Source organism: Girardinichthys multiradiatus, chromosome 11 (assembly GCF_021462225.1).
Source record: "Girardinichthys multiradiatus isolate DD_20200921_A chromosome 11, DD_fGirMul_XY1, whole genome shotgun sequence".
Classification (NCBI taxonomy): Eukaryota; Metazoa; Chordata; class Actinopteri; order Cyprinodontiformes; family Goodeidae; genus Girardinichthys; species Girardinichthys multiradiatus.
In genome coordinates, this window is record NC_061804.1 from 2,846,785 (window position 1) to 2,859,487 (window position 12,703).

Below are 12,703 nucleotides of genomic sequence, written 5' to 3' on the forward strand. Positions count from 1 at the left end.
TATAGAAAACAGCTCCGGGTCATTTCTAACTTTCATTTAACAGCTAGTGTGTAGCTTACAGCTAAATGTTATCATGTTTCTTAGTTTATTAGGTGTCATTTGTTTTATTTACCATATTTAGTCCATTAGTAACAGGTATAAAACAGTGCATTAGAACTAGATGTGATATTTCTCCCCATAACTGCTAGATTTTTATGCTTATTTGAAAAAAATAACATAATATAAAGAAATCCCTCCTGTTTCTTCATGAATACAATCATTGACTTAATGAAAATGTTTAATTCATATCGCAGATGAAATAAACATCCTAGATATTAAATATGGAGGACCAATCCTGCCATAATTAAGAATATATACAGAAATAAATAAATACTCAATGAATCAATAAGTATACCCTTAAATACACAAAAAATGCAGTAAATAAATAAATGTAGGCAGTAATTAAATTATTCAATGAGACATTTATTCTCAATTATGGGAGGATTGATCCTGCATAATTAAAGCCTTAGTCATGACATAAAGGTTTGCAGCACAAAACCAGCAGGTTCTGCTCTTCTCCACATGATGCTTTCAACCAGGAGGTGTTTGGAAATATTAGGAGCACGAAGAGCCATTTAAAAAAATGAAATAAATAAATAAGACTTACATATAGTCATGCTCCAGGCTGGAGCTGAGGGTTTTCACTGCAGGAACACAGCAGGAAACATCTATTCGACATCAGAAAATACTTCAAAAATAATTACAGGTTGAACTACTAGTAGTAAATTAGTAAATTAACTTACTACCTGGTAGATTTTGATAGTCCTGGTCTTCGGTTTGATCTGTGAAACAGAATGATTCATACCATCTGATTTATAGACTGATTTATTTTGATGGGCAGCAGCTTACCTTCTTGAAATGCCAGATACCCCGACATTTTCCTGGAAAACAGAAGCGGTTTATTTGTTAAACTGTCCAACAACACAGGGCTGCATGTAATTATTCAGTCACAGTAAAGTTTGCTTCGCCGTGGATAAGATTAAACACATGTTTCGACACATCTGATTCGCCTATTTACACGTTTTAAGAAATAATTTGAATGTGAGCTCCAGCAGATGGTCCTGAGCCAAGCTGCTGACTTCAGGAGGAAACATCTCAGGCTACAGGTGAGTAATGAGTGATAGAGGTAGTTACCAGCCTGCAGAAGAAGCAAGGAAATCACATTTTCAGAACCTCATCAATTATTAAGATCCGACTACAGTCTACAGTCATGATGGAAAAGAAAGTACACCCTCTTTCAGCTCTGGGGTTTATCATGTCAGGTGGTAATTAAACTGATCCAGTCTTTTCTGGGTTTGTACAACACACAACAGACTCCATTCTGTCAATATTTATGTTTCCAGCATGGAAAAAATGTGTGTGAAAAACTTAGTGCACCCTATGATTTAAGTTACAATAACTCTCAGTAGGTGCTTTCTCTCTAACTTCATCAGTCTTGTTTGCAACATTACTTCAACTCTTTGAGGTTTGCAGACATTTGTTTCACAGCATTTTAACAAGGTTAAGGCCTGGACTTTGACTGGACCACTCCAGCATATTGATTTTTTTCTTTTGTGGATAGATTTGTTGCTGTGTTTGGTAACATCAGACTCTGAGCTGTCAGACTCTAAAGAGAAAAGTCCATAGTCGATTTAATGACTAAAATGTGCCCAGATGAGGTGGCTGTAAAAAAAAAAAAGCCAGAGCATCACTCCTTCACCACCGTGCCTCATGGTTTGTATGAGGTGTTTGATCCTCTGCTGCCATTGGTCTTCTTGTTTCTCTCCATTTTGTTTTTCTTCATTAAAACCTGCTTTTCGTCATGCAGCTTCCTGCATCCTCTCTGCATTGGGGGTTTTGCAAACATCGGCTAAAGATTTCTTGTGATGATTACACAACATGCGGACTGTAACAGCGTCCAGCTGATGTTACAAAGGGAGATGATGTCACGCTCTACGTACGCTGAGGGTGAAGACATCTGATTGGCATTGGTGACTGAAAAACACAAGAGTACCAAAAATTACCGACAATGATCAGACATCCAGGAGGTTAAAACCATCGTTAACATTAAACACACAAAAAAATAATAATTTTACCTGTTTTTGAACTCTTCACAGCAAATTTACTTCCACCACGCTGGCTGCCAACAAAGAATTACTATGTCAGCAATAAATCTAATAAACCTTCGCACTGATGTTTTAATATTTCAGATCAGACTAAGAAAACAAAAGTGAAAACAAAAAGGTTGTAAATGATGATTTCATTTATTAAGAGAAAACGCAATTCAAGCTAACATGTTCCCACGTGACAACGCAATTGCTCCCTTTTGAGTCCATTTTCAAAATCAACACACAGACTTGATTCCTGCCTGACTTGTAGAATCACGAAATAGCTTAAAATAGAACCTGTCTGATAACATGAAGAAGGTTATTCTGATCTGAAAAAGCAACACATTATGCCATAATCTACAGAAAGTCAAGGACAGATGAGAAACTAACATCTATCTATCATCTATCAGCCATGTCTAATGCTTTGGGACTCCAGTGAACTGCAGTGAGAGACATTATCCACAAATGGAGATAACATGAAACAGTGGTGAATCTTCCCAGGTGTGCCCATCCTACCAAAATTACTCCATCATGTCACTAAAGGTCCTACAATAACATCTAACCCTAACATCTAAAACACTGCTGACCTCTCTCAGCTTAGTTAGGGTCAGTGTTCATGGTTCAACAATAAGAAGGTCTTCTCCTGCTTGAGACAAGACATGATGATACCAGAAAACTTTAGGACAATATTCTGTGGACCGACAAGACAAAGGTGGACTCGGCTGGAGGTAAGCCTCCCCTCCAGCCATCAGCGTGTGCTGTGCAGAGTAAAACTAACACTCACCATTGCACATGTCCTCTTAAAATAGTGAGGTTGCAGAGTCCAGACCATCCTCCCGTCTACAACTCGACACTGCAGTGTGCGGTAAAATCTGTGGCTTGCCATTCTCGGCGAACACTTTCTTATATCACTGCCTTACGGCTAACCACGCTCACGGCCAGTCAGTCTGTTAACGTCACATTTCAGCCCTGCTTGACCCCGATGGGACCTGCTGATGAGTAGGGACCAAGAAACCCAGTACCGGGCTGAAAAATCCAGTAATGGAAACGGTCGCAAACGGGATGAAAGGAGTGGGGCTGGGCAGAGTAGAGCCCATGGAAAAGAGGCTATAGTCAGTTATTGCAGCTGTTGCCACACCCAATTATTAGGTTTTGGGGACAAATTATAGATATTATTTTACATTTGGCCAGATTGGCTTGGGCAGCCTTCTTCCCTTAATAAATAAAATCATCATTTCAAAACAGCTTTGTGTATTTACTCAGGTTATCTTTTTCTGACATTAAAATGTGTTTGATGATCTGAAATATTTAAATAGAAAGCAAAAGAAAAACAATAGTCTGTAAAGGAGGCAAAAACTTCTTTCAAGCATTGTATGTAGCAAAACTATATCTCTTTTTTCTAAATCTTGGTACTCACAACGTCTGTGGGTCGTATATTTGAGCCTCCTCGTGTATAATAGCTGCAAAAGATAGAAAGAAGACTTAGAATAAGAACTAGAGTATTATTTGAGCATTAGGTAATTAAACTAGGATATGATTTTCTCAATGAGGTTCAGGATAAAAACTTTTGGTTTTCTTTTGGAGATAGAAAAGGAATTTGTGAATAGAGACAACAGGACTCATGTAGTCTGGAGCTATATGTCCAATATGTGGATGGATGGATGGATGGATGGATGGATGGATGGATGGATGGATGGATGGATGGATGGATGGATGGATGGATGGATGGATGGATGGATGGATGGATGGATGGATGGATGGATGGATGGATGGATGGATGGATGGATGGATGGATGGATGGATGGACTGGCAACCCTTGTTATAGGTCCCACCCTGATTGGCTCCAGTATTAATTACTTGGATTAGCCATTTTACGCGGCTTTGAAGGCCATTGTGGCGCTAACAGAGAGGTCTGTGGAGAAAAACAAAAACTCTGTTTACTCCTAATTATATATAGTTTCCCATTCAGCTTTTTTGGTGATAATTACCAAAGTTTATAATTCAAGACACACTAAAATAATTAATTGTTGTTAACTTCTGATAAAAGTTTCCTTAAAGTACAAAAATTGACATGTAGACCTAGATGCAGAAAAAGCTGCACACAAAAAATTTATTTTAATACGATATTTAAAAAAAATGTACATTTAAATGTTTGAAAAACTCAAATTATATTATATTATATTATATTATATTATATTATATTATATTATATTATATTATAACTAGTGTCAGATCTATGGTTGAACATACACTACATTGCTAAAAGTATTTGTCTTTCTACTTTTACATGTACATGACCTTTGATGACATCCTATTGTTAATCTATAAAGATCCAGTTTGTTGATGGACCCAGCGTTGCCAGCAACAGCAACTTTAACTATTGTAGAAACATCTTCCTCAAGGTTTAGGATTGTGTTCATAGTTAGATGAGAAAACCAGAATTGCAGTGTCTGCTCTAATTCATCCCAAAGGTGTTCAAGAAGGTTGAAGTCAGAACTCTGTGCAGGTCAGTCAAGTTTCTCCACACCAAACTTCATACACCTGCAGGCATGGAAGTGATTGGAACACCAAAATCCACTCATCTGGTGGTGTGACCCAGTACGTTTAGTTATATAGTGTACCTTGCCTGGAACATGTTAATTATTTATTAGGTGATTATTTGGTCATTTAAGTTGCTAATATAGTCAGTCAGTCCTTTTCTGCCACTTCTGCAATAGTGGGTCGCGGGTCTTTTACAGGGTGTGTTCCTAATTCCTAATAAATGTGCTGCTTTCATCCTCATTGAGTTTATCCTGCTGCTTATGTTATTTACAGCCTCATGTTCATTTATTTAGTTGCAAAATATAATTTTCCTGCTCACAGCAATTAAATAATAACCAGACTGCAGTTGTGTACTGAACACCTTGTTGAATGATAGGCTTCTTAAAACTGAATACCATCAGAGAAGCAGATTGCAAAACCCTTGTTGAGACCACAATAATGATCGCAAAAACCTCAGGTTCAGAGCACCGTAGCAGTCAGTCCAGCCTGACCCACACATGGCAAAATAGTGATGGTTTCTGCTACTTTATCTTTTAGTTTTGCTGCACAGAGAGCATGATTAATTTACTAGACCGCATAGAAGAAGTTTACTTTACAAATATATTGAATCTTTTCAGCAAGAAATGCAAATATTTATCTACAATTGTTTTCTTTATTTTCCGCTGCTAATCCTTCAATGACCTTTTATTTAAGATAAGTTTGGCATTTGGTCTATTTTCTTTTTGTTCTTTGCTTTGATGCTATGAATAAAGTGAAATAATAAATAAAAGGTTCAATAACGAAAGGTTTCGGGTGAAGATATGGACACAAAAAAGAAGAAGCTGTATTGAAATCTACCTTCAATACTGCACTCAGAGATAAGATCAAACACCAGTCCAGTCTGAGAAAAATGTGCTTACTTGATTTTTTTCTGCATCGCAGGCACAGAAGTGACAGCAGACTCAACGATATCACCGAGACAACAGTCAGGACTGCAGCCAGTGGACTGAGGTCACCGATCATACCTGAAACACACACAAAAACTTAACGACTAAAATGCAACTGCAGTACTGGTCAACCGCTATTCAGACCGAAGCTGGTTCTTTCCTGTTAACGAGGCAAAGCATCACAGGATGTGGTAGGCTCAAAGAGCACTGAAACATAGTGCTGCCTGAACAGGACTCACACCTACAGCACAAAACACTGCTGTTTAAAACCTTCAAACCTGTGAGAAATGTTAAGAAAATTCAGTTTATAACCACAAGCAAACCTAAGGAGACCTTTAAAACAAGAGTGCATGTCAGGTAAAAGTTAAGTTAAGTAACTTCTATACACACAATCACAATCAATAAAAAAAGCAGCTCTTTAGGCACAGATATAGTGATAGTGACAGTTTGGATAATAGTTTGGAGATAAAAACAGTTTTGACATTACAAGAGTTTAAAAGTCCAATGTGGAAAAAATGTATAGCGCTGAATGGTTACTTCTTAACAAAACGAAAATCTAAAAGCTTCAAGTCGGACTGGCTCGTTTTTCCCAAAAACAAAACCTAGCTTAAATACTGTAGCTGCATACTGTGAGATCATGAGCTAAATAATGATCTCCATGTTAGGTTATTGTTGTGTTTTGGGGTTTGGTCTCCTTCGTAATGCTTATATGAGAATACTCCAGGAAAGACACTGTTGACACAGACTTAGCTGAACAAAGGAGGGTTTTATTTCATCCTGGCCCGTATCAAAAAAGACAGATCTTTGCACCTCTAAGCAAACAGCAACAACTAAAAGCATGGTCAGGCATTCATATGTTGCTTTCGTTGGTCACTCTCAACATTTGGCTTTGGTTTAATGAGCTCCAAGCCCAACCTGAGGCCTCAAGATCTTATGTGTGATCAGAAACCACACTATCAACATAAAATGTCAAATCAACAACAAACGTTCCTGATATTTAAACAACAACCATTTTTAATACCATGGTTGAAGCCAGATTTTTACCCACACTTTATAAAACAAAATATAACATTTTTCTTCTCACGCTTTGACATTAAATCAGACTCAAATGTTTTGGGTTCAAATTGCTAAATACCAGAATATTTGGGTTCTGTGTCACAGAGACGAATATGTTTTGGTGTAAAATGTGCGTATCAACTACTGAACAAAAGACCTCGTGAAGATGCTGGGTGAAGCCTGGTACGAAAGCGTCTTCATCCACATTACAACATGGGCTGAAAAGCCACTCAGAAAGGAAGAACCCATTACACCAAAAACAACACAGAAAGCCAGATTACTTTTTGCAAATGCACATAGGGACAAACAACTTCATTCTTGCAGACATGTCAGATGGTCTGGTAAAACTAAAAAAATGTTAATGAAAATGTTTGGTCATAAAGACCATCCATGATGTTTGAAAGAAAACTGGGGCAACAGCATAATGTTGTGTGGCTTTTTTGCAGCAGGAAAAACTTCATCACTTCATCAAACTAAAAAAAACCCTCATGTGGAACCGAAGCAACGTTTCAAGACATCAGTCAGGAAGTTAAAGCTTGCTAAAAATGCATCTTTCAAATAAACAATGACCCTAATCATACAGCCAAATTAATTACACATTGGCCCGAGGACAACAAAGTTGATGTTTTGTGGTGGAAATCACAAAGCCCTGGTCTCGGTCCTAGAGACATTTTAGAGCAGAGCTAAAAAAGTAAGTGAGAGCAAGGCGACCTACAAGCTTGACCCAGTTCCAGCAGTTCAATCAGGAGGATTGGACCAAAATTCCAGCAAACTGGAAAAACGAAAATATTTTACCCAAATCATACAATTTAAAACGAAATTCTACCAAATATTAAGGAATTGTACCTAAACTATGGAAATTTGAAGAAAATAAGGTTGTCTAAAAAGTTCTTTCTCATTATTCTGAAATTTAGCAAAAATAAGTAGGTTTAATAATCCTAACTGATCTAAAAACACAAACATGTGGGCTTGATTTTAATGTCAGAGGGTGAGAGAAAAAGGTTGCGGCTTTTCCTGCATACACCAATGCAAACATTTAGTTTCAACAGTATTAAACAAAAACCTACAAAAATCCTTAAAACCATTAAAAAAGCTGCTTTAACTCTGGCTAAATGCTGTTAAGAGTTATAGATAATGCTAAACTAACTCACACACTATTTCTATTATAGAATATCTTAGACACCATATAGGTCACACAGGAAACACAAAATGTCCTAAAAAAAAAAAAAACAGTTTGCAAAACCGAGTCAGTAATTTACCAACTAATAGCTAAAATTAGCTCGCTATCTCTATCTCTGGTGCATTTACTGACATTTTCATATATTTGACTATTAGTAAATTAATGCATATAGAGACACTAAAGCCTTTTTTAATGTAAATGTAAATATTAATAAGCATAATAATTTCTAAAATAGTTAAATAATATCCTTTCAGTTAAAAAAACAAGTTTCCCGAAGTGCGTTTAATTTTAGGAAGATTTAGGAAGTCCATGTTGCCTAAACGATTTCAGTGAAATGTTTAATAGGATGCATTAACTTTAATTCCCACATGCTTATATTATGTGCATCCCCTAGAGTACTGTCTGGAAATTAGTTGTTGCTGGCTGAATACATTATTTGTGTAGGAGGAAACTCAACTAGATTGGGCAATTTTAATATCGCTAACATTAAGAATAGTGAATTTGTATGTTTTCTGTAAATGTTATCGTGTGTTAAAATTACAGATATGCAAAAAAATACATATTTGGGGGGTAATTTGTGTCCATTTTACAAAACTAAATAAATTTTCCATGGGAAATCATTGAAAAAAATGAATTTTACTTAATAATTAAAAATACAAACTACAATGACGGGGGACTTTTCTTCATATATTGACCACAGTCAAAGAAACACTTTACAGAAGAGGCAACAAAATATATTTAAAAGATTAAATGAAGAAATAGGAGACTGATTTATATATTTTTATTTTCAACTTCAATAAAATGGACTATAAACTTTTTGGCAAACAGAGATTGGGACTTCAAAACTGTTCAAAACTCTTGCACAGATTTGTGTGTGTGGGTACCAACAAACAACACCAACAGATTATTTTTACTCCAGCATTCATCATTTCCCTTAAAGACACAACGTTTGACATTCATGTTAGAGATAGAGGTCTCATTGGAAAGTTGGTCTTTCCAGTGGGCGTAAAGTTTTCCATCACAGACTGCAGCATGTCTAACCCGATTGATCGATGCTGTTTTTCTTACTCAGAAAAATGTGACTTTATGATATTGTTGCTCATCTAAATCATAGCCAGACACAGCTCTGTTAAAGGTTGTTAAATATAAAAGTGATGTATACCTGACAACAATCAGTGTTTAGACGCAACCGTATTTGTTTGTGTTTGGAAAAGATTGCGGTTCACTACAGTTTTCAAACACAAAAAAAAAACACAAAAACTGTGACAAAACATGAAGTTTAAGCTTTTAACAGCTAGTAAACAGTGTGAAGTTCTCCGTATTACTTAAACATAGTTATGTTGTAAAAAATTTGAAAGATTTCTGGTGTATTTCTTCTTCATCAAGTTCTTATTTACCTTTTTTCTTGCATCTTAAATGAGTTATTAAGCAACACTGCTCTGAGTCTTTAATGGATTTTTATCTTGTTCCTTGTACGCTCCAGTTTTTCAGTGCCAATTCTCTTAGAAGCCCTTATCTGATCCTTTTTGTTACAAGTATTGTAATTAATAAATACCTTAGCCTCTGTGTTTGTTGTACTTCACTTTACTATTAATTGGTTTAGTTTTATTACTTCCATCCGTCCAACGCTTTGTTGGTACGAACAATCAAAAGTATCCCCAACATACACTAACATTTTTAATTTAAATTAAAATACCTATGTGGCTTCTTGTATATCATGTTATTTTAATCTTTTCAGTTGTACGAACTGTGAGAAATAAACCATGATCACTGCAACTAAGCTGCATGGTTTAAGCAAGGATATTTGTAGTACCACAGATGGTACTGTTTGATAGCTACGGATATTTTTCTAACTTACAGCTGTGTTTTGTTGTAAATTTTTTTATTTCATAGCATCGACCTGCCATGGATTGCAGATGAAAATTGGCTTATTTAGTGGAATCTGTTTCAATACATGATGATTGAATTTTTTGTATTGATTAATGTACATTTTCACTCCTAAATGACATTGATAAAGTAAAATCCCTTTTATGAAAAATCATATAAAGAGTAAAAGCACTCCTTATATGAGACACATACTTCTAAGATGTATAAATGCACTTACCTTGCCTGTTTTTGGTTTTAGTATCACTTCTGGCTGCAAATCTCAGAGAATCAAGTTCTTAATAATTTCTTATCAGGTCAAACAAAACAATGATATGAGCTTGTACAGATTGGATTCAGTGAGACAATACAAAGCTCACTGATACTTTAACCACTAAATATTAAAGTCTTATCTGATGTGTTGGTGTTTTACCTTCAGAGGTCCAGCTGCCTTCATTCTTCACCAATTTCATACAGCAGCAGCAGTTCGACTGTGAACCCTACTTCCTCTTTCAGCGCCTCCCCACATCCGTCAAGCACTTGCCTGTGATACCGGTGTGGTTTTTAGTGGTCACAAAACAGCACTCACGAGCGCCTCATTCTGTTGTACGGTGAGGCCAGGTCCCTTTATAAGCCTTAGCGCGATTTAAAGGGCCTAGTTCGGCTGTTCTTTATATTGATCAGTCCTGCGAACATCACATGCAAATTTAGAAAAGAATAAGATAAAAAAGTTAGCGAAAAGAGTTAGCATAGCATTTATTAGGCTAATTTAGCAGATCAGCCCATTGACCTTGGAAGAATATTTGCTAACTCTTGTGGTTCAACTTCATTTAAATCAAATTTTTATTCACCGGATGGGGTGTCAAGAGGGGCTACAAATGATTCAGTTTTTCTTGCGTACCAAAAGTCTTGACTTCATTTAAAATTGTCCACCTAGTGAGGAGACAACATTAGCTTAAAAGAAATGCAGGTAAAAAGAAAAATAATACACTTTTACAAAATTATTGTTATTACCTTAATTATATTTTTGGGAAACTTCCTGTAATTGATTTTTCACATTTGGAAGTTTGAAGATCTGTGGGATTTAATTGACCAGGCTAGTAGCAACACAAGGTCTTAATAATGTACTTCTCGGTATTTTATGCATTGAAATGCTAAAAGATGTTCAGAAATAGATCTTGTCCATCATTTTATATGCCATCGATTTGTTAAAGCCATATTGGATTTTGTTGTTAGTTGACTGGGGTTGGTGAGGATCCTCCAACTTTCCAAGTAGGACTTCAGATGATTTTTCTTTGAATTTGGAAATTCCAACTTTTGAGTGGAAATGGAACGCAACATTAAATCACACTAAAAAACAGCCCTATGTTTAGGGCTGTTGTCCTGCTGGAGGTGAACCCCCGCCCCAGTCTTAAATCTTTGCAGCCTTAAACAGGTTTTTCCAAGATTATCCTGTATTTAGCTCCATCGATCTTCCCACCAACTCTAACCAGCTTCACATTCTTCTTGAAGAAAAAGCTGCATGATGCTGACCCCACCATGTTTTACTGTGGGGATTATGTGTCCAGGCTGATGTGCAGTGTTAGTTCTCTGCCACACAAAAGTTTTGCATATTGGTCAACAAATTACAATTTGCTCTTATCTGACCCTCGTCCACATGTTTGCTGTGTCCTCTACATGGCTTGTGCCAAACTACAAAAATTATTTATTAAGACTTCCCAGTCTTAGGGCAAGATTTGTAGAGTGGGCAATCCTGGGGATCCGACAGATTCTCCCACCTGAGCTGTGGATCTCTAGAGCTTCTCAAAGTAAAGCTGTCATGGTTTTCTGAGGTTTGGTAGTACCAACATGCAAAGAAGAGTGTGGGAGCCATATGATGAGTTGAAACTTCTTTTCATAATCCTTGAATAGGTTAATTTACAGGTGGAGGCAGGGCGTGAACACACAGGCAGGTATATGGACATGGAACAAACAGGAGGAACCAGTGGTGAGCAATGAAAACCAGAGGGTATAAATACAGAGGTAGGGTGGAGAATGAACCGTTGAACAAAGGGGCTAATCAGCAGAAATATGGAGCATCTGGTGACAGAGAGAGAGCAGGGCAACTGAAGGACAGAGGCTAATTGGCACAGATGAACAGGGAGTCCAGGGAAGTAAGAGAAACATCTCAACACAAGAATGAATCATGAACCTAAACTACAATGAATGAACTAACGTGACAGCAACTGAAGAAGATAAACAGGGAAAATGTAGGAAAACAGACAAGGAACTGAAACTCAAAACCTAACAGAATCATGACAAAAAGAGACTAATGTACGCCACACTTTCCTGATTTTTATTGGTTCAAAACAATTTAAAACAATTGATCATTTTCCTTTCATTTCACATTTATGAGCTACTTTGTGTTGGAGTACAATGCATTGAAGTTTGTGGTTGTAACATGACAAAATATGCTACACTTCGTGGGGTATGAACACGTTTTCAAGACAAAATGGCTACCGGAAGTATGAAAGTCTTTGAGATGCATAACCAACATTTTTTTCTACACAGAGCAAGAGGAGATGACACACTTTTGTAAAAAACCAGATGCTTTGATCTCACCCTGAGGAACGATGAGATGGGGGACCATGAAGAGAACAGAAAAGGGGTTTGTAGTAATAACTTTCATTTGAAAAAACCTTTACAGACAAGCTAAGAGGAGAGCTTCGGATTAAACGGCCAAGAATGACCACAGAAATAAGCTTTACTCAGATGAGGTGAGGAATAATTTCTGCAAGGAGATGCAAAGGAAGAAAGAAATCCTCCCAAGACAGATGGCGAAAGAGAGGCCACCAGAAAATTATTACATGACGAGACTGAGAGACGTCTTAAAGAAGAAACAGATTAGGAATAACATGGGAGGAGTTATTGCTACAGCAAAAGAACATAAAGCTTGAGGAAAACGCACATCAAAAATGTCAGAGTAAAGCATTTATAAATCTGTGGTTAAGAAAAAACAGGTATGGAGACAT